The sequence below is a fragment of the Ambystoma mexicanum genome, chromosome 2q (assembly GCF_040938575.1).
Source record: "Ambystoma mexicanum isolate Mex_15411 chromosome 2q, UKY_AmexF1_1, whole genome shotgun sequence".
Taxonomy (NCBI): Eukaryota; Metazoa; Chordata; class Amphibia; order Caudata; family Ambystomatidae; genus Ambystoma; species Ambystoma mexicanum.
Genome location: NC_090924.1, coordinates 482762962 through 482784840, shown reverse-complemented (window position 1 = coordinate 482784840; position 21879 = coordinate 482762962). Strand labels below are relative to the sequence as shown.

The 21879-nt window shown below is 46.7% G+C and overlaps 1 protein-coding gene across 7 annotated transcripts in view; it reads right to left on the bottom strand.

Annotated features, from left to right (window-relative positions):
- Positions 1 to 21879, bottom strand: part of IQCE (IQ motif containing E) — a 1388455-nt gene that overhangs the window by 1181780 nt on the left and 184796 nt on the right. The window lies entirely within an intron of this gene.

Genomic DNA, 21879 nt, shown 5'->3' with positions numbered 1-21879 from the left:
TTATATGCAGTACCCTTTGGGAACACCACACACAATTAAGACTACAAGTGACAGTACAAATTCACCTTTGGTACAAGCCTGTAATACACAGTTAAAGTGGTAGCTGTGGCTGAGCAGCCAGAGGTATCTCAAGAGTAAGTGAGCAGTATCAAATAGTTACACAAAGGACAGCAATAACTATGATTCAGGCAAACACTGACTGAAGGTTTTCAAGTAAAAGAATATACATTTATTTTGCTCTTCAGTTGTATAACATTTCACTATTTTAAGCTGTTCCAAATTCACACTCTTAATACACCACACAACTCCCAATAAGTTCCAGACAAGTTAAGCTCACAAAATGAAGTGGGAGCAAAATGGCACTGCAGCAATTTAAAAGGGAGGGAAAGACAAAAGTTAACAGAAATTGATTCACGAGACTGGGTTGAGGTGTGCCGTGCGTAGGAGGCGCTGGGACTACAGAGGTGGTAATGCAAGAACTGCAATTTAAACTGTATCAATGCACAAATATGGGAGAAAAATAGGGCTGATGCACAATGGAGTGACTAGTAGTTACCTCAAAGCTACTAGGTTTAGACAAGAACAAACAAAAGGGTGTCACCCCAATAATGTTGTGCAGGCCTAACGTAAATTTATAGGTACACAGATCTAGGGGATCAATGCTGTCTAGAGAGAACCACTGCCCAAATTTTGCTTGGCAATAAAGTCAAAGATGCAAATGCTTGATGTAGAAGTTTATAAGGAAACTAAGAACAGAAATGCAGACACGTGTTTCGACCCTGAACAACAGGTCCTTTTCAAGGCAGAGCGTAACGTTACGAGACAAATCTGTGTTATGAACACAGTTAGTTGGATGGCCTCATTGGCGGTAAAAATATTAGCAATACGGAGCTGCGGTAATAGCACATTCTGAGCAAATGGGAGTGGTTAGGAACCGGCAGGTAAGGTAAATGGGTCGATCCCAAGCACGATCACAAAAACGAAAGCTGAAATACTGGGGTTGGATCCCCGGTGGATGCAGAATCTTCCGGCAGCAGTGTCCAAGGGGGGTTTGGACACTGCTGCTGGAAGATTCTGCATCCACCGAAGAACAAGCCCTCGGATTGGAGAAAGATTTCAAACACTTTCACCGCGGTTGAACGAAACGAGCAACCGGATTTGCACAGAACCTTAAAACGGAGAGGAAGCTGTAGCTGAGGCGGACGTTCCTGGTAGTTCCTGCAGGCTCACGGTTCCTGAAGCGACTGTCGGACTGATCAGAAGTAGGAAGACTGGAGCGTCCTGCACTACCCAGGGAAGAAACCAGCAGCAGAGCAAAGCAACAAATGAAAGGTGCGCTCATTAAAACCCATGCAGGGTCCGACCTTCCTGGCTATCCAGCCCACTGTAGCTCTGTACAGCGAAATTCAACCAGAGGAGGGGTCCTGGCTTGCAGTTTGGGCGAACTGGTTGGTCCCACCAGCTCAAGGGAAGAAGTTTCCTGGAGGATCTTCTCTGTCGTCGGATTCTTAAGATTCGGACCTGCAGCACGGCTTCACCGGGCGGTTCAGTCGTCGTAGGGTTCCTCTTCCATCAGCTCCTCGTTGGTTCTTTCGTTCGAGTGGTGACTCTGCCTTTCCAGTCCCAGAGACCTGCTTTTTAGGCGGTTTTCCCCCATTCACACAGCCTGGCTGTCAATCACACAGCAGGGTGGCTGTCCTGGCAAGAACAGTCACCCAGCCAATCAAACAGGAGTGCGACTTGGGTTACCAAGGGAACCCATGGCAGGGGTCCTAAAACCCCTCCCTCACATCCTGCCTACCCAGACTTTCAGGCGCCTTAAGGAGGGCTTCTGTACAGAAGCCAGCAAAAAGACGGTGAACAAAGGGACCAAACCTGGTTTGGCGCATAGAATAAAACACGAGAAAGACATTTACAAAAAGAAATGGCGAATAAACCCAGCCGGAACGGTAATAAAATATATATGGTCAAGCAGGTTTATGTTTGAGGCTAATATAATAGCCTAAAATAATACCATTGTTATTTAAGATAACTGCGGTATAAAAGTGTTTGTGTAAATGGAGCGAAACAATGCTCCAAGAGACACAGACAAAAAGGGATAAGAATTAACCCTTTCCAATAATCCATGTAAGAAGGTGTACTGGGTCTGTGGTTTAAAGTGACTATGATAAAGTTAATGGCAACTTTACCTTTTCTGTGGGACAGTAGTCAGCCCCAGAAAATGGAGTCGGTGGGAAGTCTCAAAGACAACCCTATGTCACTGCACTGAAGGTGCTGTGTAACACACATGAGAAACTGAGGCTATGGAGTAGGTGAGGCTCCATTGCCCAAGATCAGACAAAAAGTAGAAATACACTCAGCAGCACACATGCAAGAGTGGGAAAAAAGGCTCACACTCTTACCAGGTGAAAAAAATAAACCCTAGAAATCCAGCAAAGTTGCTGAGGGACTCATTAGGTAAGGGAAATCAGCCATTTATGAGAATTCTCCCTAACAGTCAGACATTGTTCCTTGGAGAGAGTGGGTGACATATGGAAGTTGCCCTATATGGTCACGGTTACTGCCTGTATTGGAAAGTGTGTGCAACAGTTTCCAGAGCCAGCTTGTAAATTGTGTCTGGATTCAAAATCAGAATTCACACTTGAGGATGCCTGGGAAGAAGCCTGTAAACGTGAAAGGTGTGCCACCCAATGACTGGGTTGCTGCCAAAACTTTGTACAACTGCAACCCTGCAGTGGGAGCTTGTTCACCCCAGCAAATGCCAATCTCTAATATATACTGAGCATATACCTACTGTAGGTATTTCAAACAATGACAATGTACACTACATAACTCTAACTTTCAGGTATCAATCATTTATTAGAATTTACATGATAAGGTCTTGGGTTGGATGAATGCTAATATTAAATAATTGTTCCACAAATAATCTCTTTAGTCAACTTGTGCCAAGGAAAACAGGGTTTCCTGGATGCTCACTGTGCCTGCGGTAGTTCAAAGAATTTCCCATAAAAGTGTTTAACCGATGTTTACAAGTCTCTATCCTTCAAGGGATTCCACTATTCTAGCAATCGACATTCACACAAAGATGGCCAACAGCAATCTCAAACCCATTCTTTTAAGTCCTTTAGAGAACAAGCTAACCCTAATCTACTACACAAGACTTCTCAAAATGTGGGCAACACAATTCCATACATCTATCCTTTAATGTCCATCCCTATTAAACAAACATATAAAATTGATTCCTGGGCAATCCCCTCCTGGGATTACTCACGGACTGTCCTCTACAGGTTTCTGGTTACCACAAATGCACCAGGCCTTCCCATGGCCTTTTATTTCTGTAACATATGAATCTTATCAGGGCTCCCAACGACCTCGCTAACTTTCAACACAACACTGTCAACAGTAATGGTTTCTCCCCCAACATTCATTCATTTTTTCAGTCCTTTTTCTCTACTCTGATATCTGAAGGACCTTCCCTCTGGTAACAAACTCTCTGGATAGAATCTCTCCCTAGATCCGCTCTTTAACACAGCTTCAGCTTTTCTGGCTGCAGTTCTAGGCGTGCCCTTGCCAAAGTAACCAGGGAGCAGATGAAAACCTGTGTGCCTTCGTTCAGTCTTCTCTCTTCATTGGCATTTTCCCTCTTTTTCTATGGCTGGGTCAGTGAGTGATTTCTTAAGCCGGCCCAGAATTGGTTCTTCCCTTGTGGGTCTGATTGGTCTATTCGCTCACAGCGTGCTTTTAAAATATGAAGTTTATTAGCAGCTCCCTTTAGGAATTGGTTGGGATTTAATTGCACTTTAAAGAGCAGACCACTCTGCCCGAGTCTTTGAACAGGTAAAGAGCCCTTCACAGCATTTTGGATTCAGAAACGGGAGTGGACACACTTGTGTGGCATACGACTGTGTTCAGCAGACTTGCAGACAGTGCAGATCACTGTTTCAAATTACCATGAGCATTCTGCCTCTTGCTCAGAAGGTAGGCCGTTGAAGGAGTTCCTCGTGGTTTGGTTTCTTTACTTGAGCCACAAACTTCCACCGGTTGTTCTTTCTTTAAGTTGCAAGCCTGTCATAGTACTACGGCTGGGATGCGATTCAAAATGTCCATTTTCATAATTGTGCATGACTCGGGGCAATCTGATATTACTATTATTCATTAAATATTTACATCTGCCACATTCTCCATTATTAGAGTAACTTCCATAGGGCATGGTGAAACCTGTAGTTCTAAATTTTTACAAAGAAAGCTCATTCTGCTATAAAAGGGATACTATGGGAGGGAGATGAGCAAAGGGAATCGCACTCCATCTACCCTCTGGGATGCATTTCGGGCAACGGACGACCACCCCAGTCCGCTGTGACTAGGTCCTTTCACAAAAAAAGAATGGGGACATTCTCTAACTCACCACATGCCTTTAATTGTCAAACCTGGGAACAGGTCCAGACACACAGATGCTGCCCAAGCACTTCTGGTCGCTGCAAAAACTGTTCGGGCATCAAGGCTCCACCCAGGAATCTGCTGACACCAAACCACCTCTCAACCTTCAATTCGATATTTAGCAAAGTATCTGCATCCTTATTTATCAAATTTGGGGATTTGTTTTAACACACAGAAAATGCACCTACACTAAAAGGAATCACAACATCCCTGCACTTTTCCAAGAAATGCTCTAATGGCAAAGCTGCATGCGGTATGTGCAAACACTGAAGGGAAAGCCTTAAGGCTCAGTCCATGCTTTGATCCATATCAAAGAGGCAAAAGCACCAGACACATCACTGGCAATGACAGCAGTGGGACTGCTAACTCAGACAAAGCACAAGCTACAACAGAGAAGAAATCCAAGAACATCAGAACTCTGCTAGGCATCATTTGCTTCACTAGTACTGGCAATGTGCTTTTAGTGAACTGGACAGGTGCACTATACCTAAACTCCAGCAGGTCACCTCTTCCGCCCAGTGTCTTCCGACAGACTTTTTGACTGAAGGACCTCTACATCACCATTGATTTGCCACTGCATCAGTGGAGCACCGGAACCGTTACTGCTAATATATCCCTTTGCGAGGATCCAAGCATGGTCGTTCAGTACCTGAAAACAGAAAAAGCAACCAAGGCAGCAACATTCCCGGCAGTCAGATTGCATTAACAAAAGGCACCAATATGTTTCCTAAGAAAATTCCCATCTTTAACATTTAGACTCCATAGTTAAATTTGGGGAACCACAGAGCATCAAGACGAGTATCCCACTCATCTAGTTTGGCCCGTAGATTCCACAGGGCTCACTCCCGGTTTAGCCTATGGTAGTCCTTAAATCCCTCGGGTACACAAACTCTCAGATTTGGTACTTTGACAACTGAACGCCAACATCCTCTGTAGCAAAATGACCACATTGACTTTGCCACGACGACTTGGGTTTGGTATCCCCAGACCACAAAAACAGCTCTCTGTGGTAAAAGTATATCCCCAGCCATAGACCAAACCCTTTAGGATAAACAAACCAGAAAAAACTACATGTCCCATAATTCCCCACTTGAACACAGCCAAAACGCATACTGAATCCAGGGAGTGGAATTTTGAACCCAGGATGGATGGACCTTAAAGAGGTCAGGTAACTTTGGGCAGGAAGGCGGCTTAAAAACACATCCCTGGGCCAGGCGGTGCAAACCATGTTAACAAACCAACAAGACATTGACTACATATCCCACAATCCCTCTTTCCCAACAGAGTAAAACCCAAACCGGACTATCAAAACTCACTTACAGACTTGGACTTAGGAAGTTAAAGGGGAAGAACAGAGTAATTCATGGAAGTGCTTTACATCCCCCAAAGGGGACAGTCCTGGGTAACACAGACCCTTCCCTCATTTGGTATTCAGAGTGGCTGCAGAAAACCCAGTTCTCGCCTGTACAGTTAATGGACACATAGACAGAGACCCACTTACTTCCCACACAACCAGGAGAACTGGTAAGAAGAGAACTCCAGTCTTCCCCACAATTGCCAGCACAAGGAAGACCAAATCACCTACAGTCTTCATTAAAAGCAATGGAAAGGATACCAACACTGCAACAAACAATGGGAAAAAGTTTTTTCAAAACTCCCACCCTACACGAGTAATGCTTAATACATATCCTGGGCCGTTTGAAACAGTAGGACACCAAAACGAAATTCAAAGAAGGGAAACTCCCCAGCCTGATACAGGGGAGCAAGACTGGGCTCCTTTCCAGCCAACAACAAGCAGATTGAAGTGGGATTCAAGATGGCGGCCTCCCCATTTAAAGACCTCCCCCATGAACTCAGGACATGAAGGCGCTTCTGCCATGGAGCATGCCTAGGCCAGGCATGTGATCCCTCTCACCCCCCTCTGGCCAATAAGTGGGAAGCTAGTCCGTACAATCGCCAGCTCCGAAGACACGAGTGGTTTTGTGGTAGAGAGAAGGTGAGCTGAGGTGTTAAAGAGGAAGAAGATTGAGGAAGGTTGATGTGCTGACAGAGACCTGGAGTGGAAACCCAGAGTGTAAGACTCAGAGGAATACTGCTGGGCTGGTTGTAGGATTTAGAGTGGAAGACCAGATTGTAAGAGCCAGAAAGGAAAGGCTGGGCTGCTGGACTGGCTGTAAGACCTGGAGTGAAAGACACAGATAGGAGAGGAAAACTTCTTGACTGGTCGTAGAAGCTAGAGTGGAAACATGGATTGCAAGATCCAGATAGGGGGAAAGACTTCTTGGCAGAGTAGAAGACCTGGAGTTGAGTGGCAAATTTTAATCCTGAAGAAGAGAGACCAAATGTAAAACCTGGAAACCAGAGGAGATTAAAAACCAGTACAGAAAAGGAAGGAGATTGTAGTGGAGACCAAATTACAGGTTAATCAAGAACTAGACGTTTCCCCTAGTCAAGAAAAGAGCAGAGGAAGCAAAGGCAGAGGTCTTTAACGAGGGAAAGACAAAGAAGGTGAAAATAAAGGCTCTGGCCAAGGGGAAGGCAGAGCAGGAAAGGCCAGTGGCCCTGGCAAGAGAAAGAAAGGGAGTAGGCTCTGACAGAGAGCAGGAGGAAGTGCCCTAAAGGTAGCAGAGAATGGAAGGGTAGAGACATTGGCCTATGAGACATGAGAAGCTTATAAGAAGGACAAGGTGTAGTATGTAAAAGATCCCCTCGGGACTAACCCAGGGAAAAAAAAGGACCGTACAGGGTCCTTGTGAAGTCTCAGGAAAACTATCAAAAAAACTACCATTCTGGCACCTTAAATAAAAAGCATATTTATTTATTGTGCATTTACAAGGCACTTCTACATCAAGAAATTGTGTTTCAAAGCGCCCACAGAACAGAGGGGAAGGAGCATGGGAACAAAGGCAAATAGAATAAACTGATGAACAGGAAAGGGGCGGTTCTACTAGGCCTTGTGAGCATTCAGAACGTGCAAGTGCAGGGAGAGAGAGAAGGGACAGGGGAGGGGGTAAGTGCTAGGAGTTCCACAGAGGGAAGGGCCAAGGAGTCAGTTGTGTGCAACAGTAAGTGCCTGGCAGATATCGCTTGGTACAGAGTGATCACTCGCCAATGATAAGTGCCGACCTGTGAGAACACAAGCCAGTGGGTGCCCGATTGCAAGTGCTGGGATGGGGCGGAAGGCTGAGGGCGATTGGGAGGAAGGCCTGGACCCTGGAGGACAAATAAGGTCCCAGGCCACCAGTCTCAGCGACTGTGGGGTATTAGCACAGGAGTGAGAGGGGGAAGGAAGAGGTGAAGAGGAAAGTATTGAGGAGCTTTCCGAATTTGAGGAGATCTGGCTCAAGACGGAGAGGAAGGGAAAGGATTTTACAGATGAGAGAGCCAGCCGAGGAGAGAGATCTGCCACCAGCTCTCTGCTTAGAAAAGCACCCGGCACGCAGAGAGTTGGAGCCAGAGGAGCATAAAGATCTGGAGGAAAGTATTTGGTCAGAGCAAGTTGCAGATAGGTTGGTCCTCTGTCCCAGACAGCCTTATGGATAATGCAGAGGGATTTGAATGCGATCCTTGCAGCAACCGGGAGCCAGTGGAGAGATTTTAGGGCTGGAGAGATACGGTCCCTGGGCTTGAGGCCACGGATAAGTCCTGTAGCCCTATTCTGGACAAGCTGGAGGGGGCGGAGAGAGGAAGAGGGTAGATTGAGTAAGAGGCTGTTGCAGTAGCCTAGCCTAGAGAGTACCAGAGCTCTAGAGACATTGGGCCTCATTAAGAGTTTGGAGGTAGCCATGCAGTTTTTAGCGGCATGGCTACCCCCAAACCATTTAATGGTTCCGGGTCACAAAAATAGGGAATTACCATGCCCGCACAAATTCCCATTCTCGGGACCCGGACCCGGTACATCCCCATTCCCATTTGACCCACCATAGGGCTCAATCGGAATGGGGAGGATGCTAACAATGGGCCTGTTAATGACGGGCCCGTTGTTAGCATCCTGAACTGCTAGCGGGTCGCGCTCTGCACGTCTGGTCTGGCCAGTCGCCCAGATCGGGACCCGCTGCAGGACCCGTAATGTGGCGGTCCGGAATGAACAGTGCCGGTCCCTTACCGGCACCGTTCATTCCGCGGCTCCCTTCCTCGTAATGAGGCCCATTGAGCTTCTGGGGAAAGATGAGGAAAGGAAGGGTACCTCTGAGGAGGTGGAGTTGAAAATGGGCCTTCTTGGCAAGGTCCAAGATGTGTGGGAGGAAAGAGAAAGCAGACTCAAAGAGGACTCCAAGGTTTTTGGCTTCAGATGCAGAAGAGGGGGGCAAGAGTGAAGGGAGGAAAGATGGATTGGGAGTCCCAATAGGAAGGATCTCAGTTCCTTTATAAAATAATAATGCCAGCAAGACTATCAGCAACTTTGGGCAGGTATAAACCTAAGACGTTTTTGTGTCTGTCTAAAACAGAACAGAGGAAGCACAAACCAGTGTTACTCTTTGTAAATCACTCAAGGTTATTAGAGGTAGGTAAAACCTAATGCAGACCTATTCTGGACAGACTAACAAGAAGTCAGGGGTAGCAAGACCCAATTGGGGGAACACTCATACATATATCATAACAGGAACAGTGAAGTGGAACCAACAGCATTACTTTTGGGAAGGAGCACAACCAATTCACAGGTGAGTAATATACCCTTACATCTACTTTCTGTTAGAATGGCGAGTTTCTAAAGAAAGAACGATGTTACATATACTTTTTTTCAGAATGGCACAACATTTCTAATGGAAGTAATAACTTTTGTAACTGTTCACTCTGAGTTACAGTTATCAACCAACTCTTTTACAAGGAAGTAACTTTGAAACACTTATTCTCTTTTCTAGGCAAAGGCCCAATCCTTTAAAAGTCTTTCCCTTATTCATGGAGCATGAGTGTTCTCAGTGGCAGAAGGGGGTGGGTCACTAGGGTCTAGTGGCCAACAGGCAGTGTCAGGATAGGTTCCTAAGTAGCAAAAGTCAGAGTTCCTAAGGAAGACTGTTCAAACAGGTGAGTATTTTACTTTTAAGTTAGTCGAGGGTCCAGGGGCTTCACAGAAGACACCCTGGCAGGATTCCAGCAGTGAGCCTGGGTGAACTGGACGAAAGGCCTACCGATTACAGAAAAAACCCCAAAACTACACAGGAATCACAAGAGACTTAAGGTAAGTAAATATCCAAGCCAGCACAGTACCTCAGCACATAAGAAGATTTTGCAGGAGGACGACTTCTGGATCTGCAGCCAAAACCCTGTCGTTGGATTCCTTGTTGCAGTGACTGAAAACAGGACCTTGGAAAGGACTTTGCAGCAGAGATCAACGGAGAAGGCTCTAGGCAAGGTTTTCCTTGCGGCTGGATGCGCCTCTGTGGATTTGGCGCCTTTTCAGAAGCACAGAAGTAGACAGAATATCACCAGTCAGAGTCTCGTTGTTACAAAGGTCCAGCACTCTATTGAGGGGATATTCCGGACTCGATTCGTGTCTCTGGAGATCCAGCAGGATGTCCACGAAGTTTCAGCGAGATTCGGAATTCGGAAGACTGTGCACCGCACAATGGCTTGAGGTCCCAGGGTATTGGGGTTTTGCTGCCCCGCAAGGTCGCAGCACGGCGTGGGATGGCTCAAAATGCAGGTCTTCTTGAGTCCAGTGGGTCTCACCAGGCTCTGGGTCATCGTTTTCGGAGTCCCCAAGTCGATTGGAAGGAAGGGCTACAGCAGGCTCAGGTTACACAGCAGACTCTCTGGTCGCTGGAAATCGTCTCAGCCGCTTTTCCTTAATCATCCTCTTCGGTTTTGCTTCCAGTGGGCGACTTGTCTTCAGCTTCCAGGTTCGGAGTATCCAACAGGAACTACAGCACAACTTCTGCATTCTCTCCCTACATTTTACAACAAGGGACGGTCTGGTTGTCCTATCAGGAAGGCCAACCTTCCACAGAGATTAGTCCCCATTCAGGCAAGGAGGAAGACAAAGGGCTGCGGAGTTTTGGACTCCTCCCTCGCTTCCTGCCTTCACAGACAGACTGGAGCCTGGGCGGGGAGTCCCCCGCCGAAGATACAAATCACACAAAGGAATTTCCCGCCCTGGATGTCATGGGAAGGAACAAAAAATGGCAAGCAACTTTAAAATGGCAAAAAAACAAGACTGGGACAATTTTGGTCAAATGAGCGCCCATGGGTTCCTTTGCACACAGCCCACGGTAATGGTGCACCAAATTAATACAAAAGGTATCACTGCCACGAAGATAAGCTTGTCCCATTACAGAAAGAATTGGTAAGAGTTATAGTGTGAAAGGGGATACATTGCATCTCCCCAGCACTCCACATAAGGTGAGGGTGTGCTGGTGTCACCAAATAAAATGTAAAAGGGTTCCAAAGATCCTTTCTAACCTTGGGAACTGTAGTTCTCTCAAGGGTAGCCAGAGAAAGTTAAAAGGGGGCCCAAAGGGCAACCGAGCAACAATAGGCAGTATGTGCCAAAAGTTGTCAAAGAGGATACAATTAAAAAGACACTATGGAGAGGCTAAAAAAAATGACACCCATAAAAAGAGTAAAAGACCGAGTGTGGAAAAAGGTTCCCACTCATTGCGGTATAAGGAAAAATAATCCACCAGTAGAGCAAAAAGCAAAAAGTTCTGGGGTTGAGACAGGTCAGGAAGATTTATCATTACTATGAAAATCTTAGCTAACACACTGGAAACTAGGAAGAGAAAGTGGAGATAAGGTGAGCAGGCAGAGCAAGACAGACGTTAAAGAGCCAGGGTGAGAGGTTAGAGCCTTGGGGAACGCCACATGCGGAGATAGAGGTAGGAGAGGAGAAAGAGCTCAGGATGACCTGGGAGGGACAGTCAGTGAGGAAGGAGGTCAGCCAGTCCAGTGCCCGCTCCAAGATACCAAGGGTACCATGGCGCTGTTTTATGAGGATGGAGTGGTTGTATCAAATGCAGAGGAAAGATCAAGTAGAATGAGGACAACTGGCGAGTTAGTGTCAAGAGATGCAAGCAGTTCTTCACGGGTATTCAGAAGAGCAGTTCCCATGCCTCTGGATGCTCGGAATCCAGATTGATGGTCATGTAGGCAACCAACGAGCTCAGTATGCTGGGCCAATTGGGGCAAGACTGGCTTCTCCAAGAGTTTCCCCAAGGAAGGGAGTGATAGAGATGGGGCGGTAGTTAGCCAGACACGTGGGGTAAGCAGAAGACTTTCAGGAGGAGGCGTACAAGAGTGCTTGAGGGGAGAGGGGAAAGACCCAGTAGCAAGAGAGTAATTGCAGAAATCAGCAAGTGCAGGGACAAGGGAGCCAATGTTGTTCTTAATAGTTCTGGAAGAACAGGAGGAGACCTGTTTGGAGGAGACCTTCATAGAGTGGACAACCCTAGTGACCTTGTCTGATGTGTTAGGAGAGAAAGGATGAGGGAGGTTGGGAGGCTAGGGGGATGTGAGGGAGGGAGTGGAGAGGGTGAGAAAGAGAGAGTGCTTAGGATGTTCTGAGTTTTTGCAGTGAAGTGAGTGGCCAGTGCAGTGCAGAGGGCCTGAGAGTGAAGAGGCGAGGTGGAGACTGCAGAAGGATTGGCTAGTTCCTTGCAGATTTTAAAGAGTCCAGCCGTGTTGTTGGATGCTCCAGAGACTTGAATATCCTAGTTGCTTCATTTGTTACAACTTGTGACACCCAACAAATAGGGATAAAACTTGAGAACCCTCAAAATGGCTCTCTAAATCTGCATTACTTACAAGAAACCTGCGGAACACCTTTACTTACCTCTACTTTACTCAGTATGAAGTTTATTTTCATCAGAACTCTGCACAGGCCCTTCTATATTCAAAGTAATGCTGTGTTACATGGTAGGCCTATCCACAGACCACCCTCAGCAGAAGTGACCTTGCCTGATCAACCAAAGCTACCATTATGTGAGCAAGGGAAAACTTAAAGATACTGCTGACCTTGTTTTGGGAAGATCACACCACAACCTAAACACAGGGTTCTATGTCTCATTTTCACTTTTTGTAGGTCGCCTGACAAAAGACCAATTTTTTGGGTCGATTTTAGGCAGCCTACAAAAAGCGAAAGACAATGTTGCCTCCCCGCAACCCCCACCCCCACTCCACCACCCCCACCCTCGCTGGCGGGATTGGTGTGAAATCAGGGTTTTTACCCCCAACTGCCTGTCCCTCAGCCCTCGCCCCTCCATCCCCATCCAAGACTCCCCTAAACAAAACACACACACAAACACACACACACGTGCACACACATACACTTAACCGTTCTCCCCTGACGCTGCTTCCGGGTCCTGGTCAGCCTGTCAGCCCCTGCGCGCACTCATGTGCCACAGGGGTGTGACAGTTTGATTTTGAAAGACCGCTCTGTGCGGGCACACAACAGTCTTTCTAAATCAGTCTTTTTTCCAATCGTTATAACTTTTATGATTTTATAACTTAAGATCAAACACAGAGATGGGAGAGTACTCCTTAATGGAGTACCAGAAGGCTATATCCTTTTACAAGGGTGCGTGTAAGGGAATAAGCTGTAAGGGCTATAGGTTTGAGAGAGTCGCTGATGAAGCATGTTCTTACTCTCCTTAATTTTAGAGGAGGGTGGTCAACTGAAATATTTATCAAAGCCACAGGGCACCCTAGCCACAGAGGGCCCTTTTTTTGCACAACTGCTGCCGGAAGATTTCTTTTACAAGTGGTGCTGCTGTTCATGATAAGTAGAATATCGGTTGAAGGAGTCAAACCCTCCGAAAATTCTCTGTGTCTCCTGACATCCAGTTGCAATGAGAGATGCAGCACAAGTTCTGAAACTCTGGTCACATGCTGCTTCCAGAAAACAAGTGTTTTACTTTATACTGTGAATGGCAGAGCTGCTCTTCTCCAGAAGCTGCACATGCTCCACAGAATGCAAAAGGACGTCTGGTGAACTACACGTAGGACAGCCTAAGAAGATGAAATATGCTGGTGCCCATGGATATGCCACTGACTTCCTATCCCTTGGCTTGCCATATTATGACAAGGAGGGAGACTTGGTGAAAGTTAAAAACCAAAAAGGAGATGTTCTCTTCAACACACAATTTCTAAGATTGCATGAATATTATTAGTTTGGGAAAAGTATCTGTAGACAACACAATAACTATTTAAAAATATAATAAAATGTTGTAGAGGCTTTACTGATTAGGGCAATACAAGGTGGCAAGTTAGACTTGAAAAACCCCAAATAAAATCTCTCGTTGGGTGCAGCCTTCAAGAATTTTAATGGAACTACTGACAGAGAGCCACATTGTAGAAGCCTAAATATGCATCCTTCCTTAATTTCCTGCTGAACTAGCTTTGGATGAAAGACAAAGGCATCAAATAAGTAGTGGTGCATAGCAATTTGCTATGCAATTCTGTATGTTTGCTAATTATATTGACTTGTATTGCAGATAGGTATTTAAATTACCCTGCCTGTTCAATTGGAGTACAGCTCACCTTGCCCTCCTCTCTTGCCCTCAGGACTCTCTCCACCCTTGTTTTACTGTTCATTGCAAGTTTAAAATAGCTAATGGAGACAGTGTAGCAGTATATCCTGTTTGGCAAAGACCAGTATGCGTTACATTTGTTTTTTAAAAGACAGTCCTTCAAGTCCATTCTTAGAAATTGAAGTTGTTACATGATGCATAATTACAGTATTTCTACTGTAAAACACTGCATACTCCTGTTTCAGTAATGTTTAGGGTTGTCCCACGACCACTATGCCTCAGCCTAGCCTTCACCCTGTCCTTGGAGAAAGTGCTCTAGGCAGTCTCTCCACTGAAGTGCCACATGGCAACGTCCCTACCCAATCACCTCACCTGTGCAACTCCTGTCTCACCTGCAGGAAATCGTTATTTCCAATTGCATACATGTGTCATTTTTTTAAAGGCAAGCATGAAATGTGCAAAGCCTGGTTCCCTTAAAGACAACTAAACAATTATCTGCAGCTCAGATGGCAGTTCCAAGTGCTTATAGGGATAAATATCACTTGCATGGGTGCACAGGGCTGGAATGCTGCGCTTGGGCCTACATGGCTCGGGCTTCAGTAACGTTAGCCTCCGTGCCCTCCACAAAAGTGGTATTTATTGCTATATTGAAAACAAGTGATATCAAGACATGAGTCATCTTGTCCACCTAAACTTAACAATTACCTGCCTGGGGGGCGTGGCCAACAGGCGAAGCATGGAGACGTGATCTCTCAGTGCTCCCGGGCCGCCAGCAGTATCCTGATTAAATCCTGCCCAAAACTATGAGGATGCAAGTATAAAACGACTTTTGCCGAAAGCGAGAATATCCTCCAGCAGATCGCTGAAGTAAGAAAGTGAATCAGCAACCAGATCCGGAGGAATCCAACGAAGAAAATATTGCGTCCGGCATCGCAGCGTACCTAAGATGGCCGCCGTGCACCAAGAAGGAGGGGAGAAAGCTGCGCAGATGAGCGGCTGTTGATGCGGGAGGTGAGGAAGTGAAATCAAGCACCTCAGAAGTCAACAAACCCAGGAACACACTGACCCCTTTGCCGCATCGCTGAGACGGCCAGCGGGTGCCGAAAGGAGGACCCTCCCCACGCCCGGACGTCCCTGAGAAGGACGGTGCGAGGCGAAGGAGAGGCGCCGGCGCCCCGACGTGAGACGGAACAACACGGGGTGAAGGCGGACACGGATAAACTGACTATCACGCCGCACTCTGCACCCGAGAATCGAGCATTTCCGAAGTGGAAGGTGATCCAGGCAAGACACATCCAATCGCGGGCGCTCCGTACAACGTCGAGCGCCCGCGAACTGCCGGCAAGCTGCTGTAATCGAGAAACACCTGGAGGTGCGACAACAAGCCGGTAAGGAGAAAGAGGGGGGGAAACGAGCACCGGACACTGAACTGGGCGGCTTAAATGATACGAGGGAAGGGAACAGGGCCCCCCCCTGTTACGAGGGACAGGAACAGCCCCCTCCCACCCCCCAAAGACTAGGCTGGCAAAGCCCATGGACTAACATACCAGGCAGAGGGCTGCCGCAGTGAGGGGAAGAGGACAAGGGAGGTCCCACAGAAAGTAGCCACCAAGCAACAGCCACAAACGCTCCAGGAAAGCAGATAAGCAGAGCTAAACCTAGACCCAGGCTGTGGCACGGAGAGTGCAAAGTTGGCCAACAGGCCCGGAATAGAAAGGCCGGAAACAGAAGGAGGCACAGGGGCAGGAAAAGAAAGCGCGTACATCCAACACTGACAACGGAGGGTAAATAATCAGCACACCAGAGGAAAGATTGATGCACTCCCCACAAGCAACCCTCTGCAACAAGTCTGTCCACAAGGGGACGGGAAAAGAAGGCACTGCGGTCTCGTTACTAACCCCACAGGCTGAGCTGCTCAAACTACGTGTGCCGTGCCAAGCGAGATCACTCAGGGACAACAGCACCCCAAATAGACAAGAATGCAATGATACTAAAGAACAACACAGTTGAGAAACCACGAGCGCAAATCACAGAGCGCATCACACTTGCGCTCTGAACCCTGACAAACTCTGTGCTTTGAAGCAGCAACGGACCAACACACATTTGTTGAAATGGGCAAGGAAAGGGCTAAGAAAGCAACCAATCAAAGCACAATGGAGCAATATACTACCTCCACCCCAGCTCAGACAGCGGAGCCAAACATGCCTGATGAAACTCGAAACCCAGGCGAGAATATATCCCTAAGAGATGTGATGAACGCCATCTCCAACTCGCGAGCGTCCATGGAAGTCAAAATGGATGGCATCAGTGCAGAGGTCTCCCTACTGCGCCACGATCTCCAGAAGCTTTCCTCCCGCACTGGAGAGGCTGAGACCCGAATATCGGTTGCAGAGGATAATTTGAGAGGAATGGGCCAGCAAATGAACAGGGCGCTAGAACGAATTAAGGTACTAGAGACCAGAGTGGAGGAGGGCGAAGGCAGATCAAGGAGAAACAATATTCGCATTCTTGGCTTGCCCGAAAAGACTGAGGGGGGAAGCATGGAAATCTTCTTGGAACAATGGCTTGCCGACCTATTTGAACCCAAAACCCTGTCAAAACTATTCTCAATAGAAAGAGCACACCGAGTACCGACGGGCAAACCGCCACCTGGGGGACAACCCCGAACAGTAATAGCAAAGATCCTTAACTACAGGGATTGAGATGCAATACTACAGATGGCCAGGGCAAAGGGTGAAATAACATACAATGGCTCCAGGATTGGCTTCTTCCCAGACTTCACTAGGGAAGTGCAGAAAATGAGGCAATCCTTTGACCCTCTCAAAAAGCGACTCCTAACACTGAACGTGAAATATGGTCTACTGTTCCCAGCTCAGCTGAAGATATACCGCAATGGCACGACCATACACTTCACTGACCCCAAAGAAGCACGGACCTGGGCAGAGAGAAATCTGGAAGGAGACTGGAATCCACGCAAACGTCATGAACCAAAAAGAAATAGACCACGACTAAATGAACCACCAGAAAGGCCACAACATCCAGGAATGGATGCTATGCCACAAGAAGAAAACGACTGAATATAAAGCTGATTGAATAACGAAAACAGACACGGCAGGAAGCTAAACGAACTTAGCCTGCTGTACAATGTAACCGATAAACGAATGCTGGCGGCCCATGAACCAGCACGACACGCCCCCCCCACAGCAGCAAGTGCACATCGAGGTATTCCAATACCGAAGAATGCAACACACTAAAAATTAGTTAGATTAGTTAAATGTTTTGTTCAATGGGCGACAGATGCTTCAGTTGGGGATGGAGTATAGGGAGGGGGAGTTGGATGTTATACAGGTATTCATCAGACATCTGGCACAACAGGATTACAGCAACCATAGCAAACATGAAGATTGCAAAAGGACCACATCCGCAAATAGCACCGAATCCAAGGAACGATGGCGACAAGAAATAACGCAAGAAAACTACCATTCATGACATGGAATGTGAATGGCATGGGAAACACTATAAAGAGAAGACTAATAATGCAATATGTGAATCGGCAAGACCCAGACATAGTATTACTCACTGAAACGCATCTGACAGGTACAAACTGCCAATTCTTCAAGAGAACAAAATATAAGAAAGCAATTCATGCGGGGTTCTCCATGGGCTCGAGAGGAGTGCTTATATTGATAAACAAAAGAACACCGATAGATATAACCAAGGTAACCCAAGACCCTGGAGGACGATTTGTCTTCGTGCAAGGCACTCTGTGGAACCAAACAATAGCCATACTGGCAATCTATTCACCTCCGACACTCATCACAGCCTTAATTGAGGAAATTACACCAATAATAGCCAACAATCCGGCGGATACACTGGTAATCGGCGGAGACTTCAATGAGGTCATGAACATTAGTGAGGACCGCACGCATACTAGAGGCAGAAATCCGGCGCTGCCAACCAAGCTTGCTACCTTCGCATTGGCACTGGGTCTGAGAGATGCATGGAGGGACCTTCACCCAACAGAAAAACAATTCTCTTTCCACTCGGGCGCACATGCGTCGATGTCCCGACTGGACTACTTCTTCCTCCCCAGTAGTAGCATACACAAAGTGATAGAAGCGACTCTGCATCCCCGAGGGATCTCGGATCACTCCCCACTCACGATGCTGCTTGAGACAGAGAGACCACAGCCTCCACCGAAGTGGCGAATGAACGCATACTACCTGGGCTTCCCGGAACTGATAGAGAAAATCCAGGAAGCAACTGCAACATACTTCGAATTGAACCAAGACACAGTGGATGTTGCGGGGATAGTGTGGGAAGCATGCAAGGCAACTCTGAGGGGTGAAATCCTAAGCTGGACAACGGCACACAAAAAAGCGCATCAGCAAGAAGTGGAAGCTGCAGAAGCAGAGGTGAAAAGAGCGGAGGCAAACTTCATAATCACAGGTGCGCTAAGAGATAACACTAAATTACAAGTAGCACAGAAGAAACTATATAATGTGGCACTGACATGTGCGCAACAAGCCCACAGAACTGTACGCGCCAGAATATATGAAACAGGGGACAAAGCCGGCAGGCTGCTTGCATGGCTGGAGAGAAGAGAGGAGGCCCACTCACAAGTGCGCCGGATACACACCACAAACACTGATTGGGCCTCAACGGACTCAGACATAGCGGAGGCCTTTGCAGCCTACTATGAAACGCTATATGCCCCACCAACGACTATGCCGGACGCCACCATTTTGGACCCATTGACCATCCCAGCTCTAAACGAAACCCAGAGGCTGAATCTTGAAGCGGCAATAACAGAGGAAGAACTGACGACAGCCATATCTCAGCTACAGAATGGGAAAACTCCGGGGCCGAATGGCCTTCCAGTGGAAATTTGGAAAAAAATTGGCACCGGAGAGGTAGCGCCGCACATGCTCAAAATGTTCCTGCAGGCAAAGGAGAAAGGCATCCTACCACCGGATCTAAGGAAAGCCAGCATAGTAGTAATACACAAAGAAGGCAAACCTCTAGACGCATGCAGCTCGTACCGCCCAATATCTCTCATCAACACAGAAGCTAAAATATTGGCCAAAATACTGGCTAACAGATTGCAAACAGTGATAACCTCCCTGGTCCACCCGGACCAATGCGGCTTTATGCCACAAAGATCCACACGAATGAATATACGCAGACTTTACTCCGCCATTGAAAGATCGGCCGCTCTACAGGACCCATTAGCAGTACTTGCTATTGACTTTGAGAAAGCCTTCGACTCAATCCACTGGGAGGCCCTGTGGCTCATCATGGGCAGGATGGGATTTGGAGAGCAATTCACAAACTGGGTCAAGCTCCTATACAATGCCCCAGTAGCAGAAATCAGGGTCAACGGTTTGTCCTCACGAACCATAAAACTTGGGAAGGGCACCAGGCAGGGATGTCCACTCTCGGCAATGCTATTTGCACTCGCGATTGAACCATTGGCGATAATGCTAAGAGAGTCCCTAGATTGGAAGGGGTTCCACTGGGCACAGGACTGGGAAGACAAGGTGTCCCTATAAGCAACCGACCTCCTAATTTATCTCAGTGACCCAGTGGTCTCCTGGCCCATTGTAACCAATATACTAAGCACATATGGAGCCTTCAGCGGGTTAAAAGTAAATTATGATAAATCCCTGATATTTCCAATAAAGGGTATCGATGCACTGACCTTAACCGATAGCCTGTTTAAGATAGAGAATGAGCAGTTCCGATATCTGGGGATACAAGTCTCAACAGACCTAAAACAGTACATAGGGAAAAACCTACACCCAGTAAGAGATAGATTCGTAAATGATGTCAGGCACTGGATGGCCCTTCCGCTCACCCTACTGGGAAGAGCTGCTTTATTCAAGATGTTGGCCCTACCCCGGTTTCTATACGCCTTGCAGAACACACCGATATATATACCCCAAATAGAATTTCACAAAATAAATGAATCACTTAGGAAACTCCTATGGGGAGGGGGCACCCAACGAATTGCTCTCGGAACCCTGCAGCGCTCAATATGGGAGGGAGGAATTGGACTACCACACCTGTAGACGTATTACTGGGCTGCCCAAATGTCGGTGGTGAATGATAGCCTGCACGCTGACCCAACGATACCACACAACAGAGCAGATGCCCAAACGAACCATGGAATCACCCCGCTAGAAAGTCTATACCAAAAGAAAACCCGACAAGCTGTACCCACAATGACGGCTCAAAAAACGCAGATCTGGACAGATGCGCATAAACACCTAGGATGGGAGGGAAAGGTCACGCTGAAGCAACCCTTCTGGTGGAATAAAAACCTCCCGGAACTTAAAGGCATTCCCAAATGGACATCCTGGGAGGAGGCGGGGATAAAAACACTAGAAGATCTGATACAAGATGGTGAAATCAAGACATTCCCAGCCCTGAAAGATGAATTCAACCTTCCCAACACGGAACACTTTCATTACATGCAAATAAGGCATGCACTCACTACAAGCGAAATAGACCTCCCAAATGTGCCAGAATGCACACTGATTGAGAGAAACATAGTGATGGAACCAATTGGGCACAAAATAACATCCACAATGTACAATGCAATCAATTTGTTTGCCACGAAAGAACTCACGGGCCTTAAAGAAAAATGGGAAAGAGATGTGGGGCAAATACAGGCAGAGGACTGGACATTGGCATTGGTGCATCCACGAGAATCAGCAATTTCAGCCAGAATCAGACTAGTGCAGCTAAAAATCCTACATAGGATTTATTATCCTAGAGAGGCCTTGCATCAATGGGGAAGGGCGATGGACCCAAACTGCTTAAGATGTCACCGTCTGAAAGGAACCTTCTTCCACATCCTGTGGGAATGCCCGAAGATACAGGACTTTTGGCAACAATGCTGTGATAGGCTATCAACAGTACTCAACCGTGAAATACCGATGGACCCCAAACTCCTGATACTGGGAATAGATGCGGATATAGAGCTATAGAGATACGAAAAACTTATGTTTGCAACGACTACGAGTCTCGCAAAGAGAAACATAGCCCAACTGTGGGGCTCGCCCACACCGCCACAATACACCAAATGGGTGGCTGACGTGGACATGTGCATCCCAATGGAGACGAGAGTGTACACCACAAGAGGATGTCCAGAGAAAGTGGCCAAGATATGGCGTAAATGGGAGGTCAATTGAAGGCAAGCGAAGAATGGACAAGGGGACACTGAGCGCCCTTCAATGAACTATAATAAGCCATTGAAACGCTATCAAGTAACTCTAGATGTAGCACCGCTGCAATATATGCAAATGTAGACCAGATGCCGATATGGAATGAATACCTGTATGTTTAAATATTTGAATGTTTAAATGTTTAAATGCTTAAAGAGTTATGTGTAGTGACTAAATGTCAACTACCTTTTGGTGCTGTGTTTGTTTATGTCCATAAAACAATAAAAAATATTATACCAAAAAAAACAATTACCTGCCTGCCGCAACACCATACTGTGTATCTAGTCTCAGGCTATGGCATTCCCTAATATTGTGAACCTTTTGATTTGTGAAACTTCTAAACTTCTCATTACACAGTAAATAATAAGTCAGCACAGACCTTTTTATCATGTCTATTTATTTGTGTCCATTCATGCAGCTAACCTTTGCATTTTACTGAAACGTATCTCATTAATGGCTTACTTCTGCTGTGCACAAAAATGCTGTATTGTTGCTCATTTTAGCTCTTGGGTACAAATAACTTTTGGTGACATTAAAAATAGGAGTACAAAATTGCCAATCAAATAAGTTTGTTTCCTAAACAAGAAAATGTTAATGAGCAAACTTTGTAATGGGCTTAGTGTGAATGTGGTTCTGGTTGAATGTGGATTGTGGAATGTAGGAGTGTGAAGGGTGTTCTGGAATGAGGGGAGAGCAGCTGGAGAGGAGACGGTTGGAGTGGCAGAGAGGATGGCTGGTTGTGCTGGAGT